Genomic DNA, 314 nt, shown 5'->3' on the forward strand with positions numbered 1-314 from the left:
CGCAAGCCGACAACGGATCGTTCACCGCTGTGATGTGCAAAACCACCTCCTCCGCTCGCAGCCAGCACCTCAACAACAGGGTTAAGGAAAAGAGTTGTAAAATTAAAGTCCTCTGGGCTGGAAAGTTTTATTCCAGAGTGGTGACAGCAGCTGAAGGGCCACGCTGACCGCCCTGTCCCCCTGCGTTGCCATCGTGCCACCCCCATGGGTGGGAAACCGCTGCGTTGTGCAAGTGTCGGTGGTGCCAGACAGCGACTGCGAGCTGCTACAGCCCTTTGCGGGGCACCGAGGCCACACCATTACCTACGAGGCTA

This window comes from Cariama cristata, unplaced genomic scaffold (assembly GCF_000690535.1).
Source record: "Cariama cristata isolate BGI_N322 unplaced genomic scaffold, ASM69053v1 scaffold16907, whole genome shotgun sequence".
In the NCBI taxonomy this organism is placed as follows: domain Eukaryota; kingdom Metazoa; phylum Chordata; class Aves; order Cariamiformes; family Cariamidae; genus Cariama; species Cariama cristata.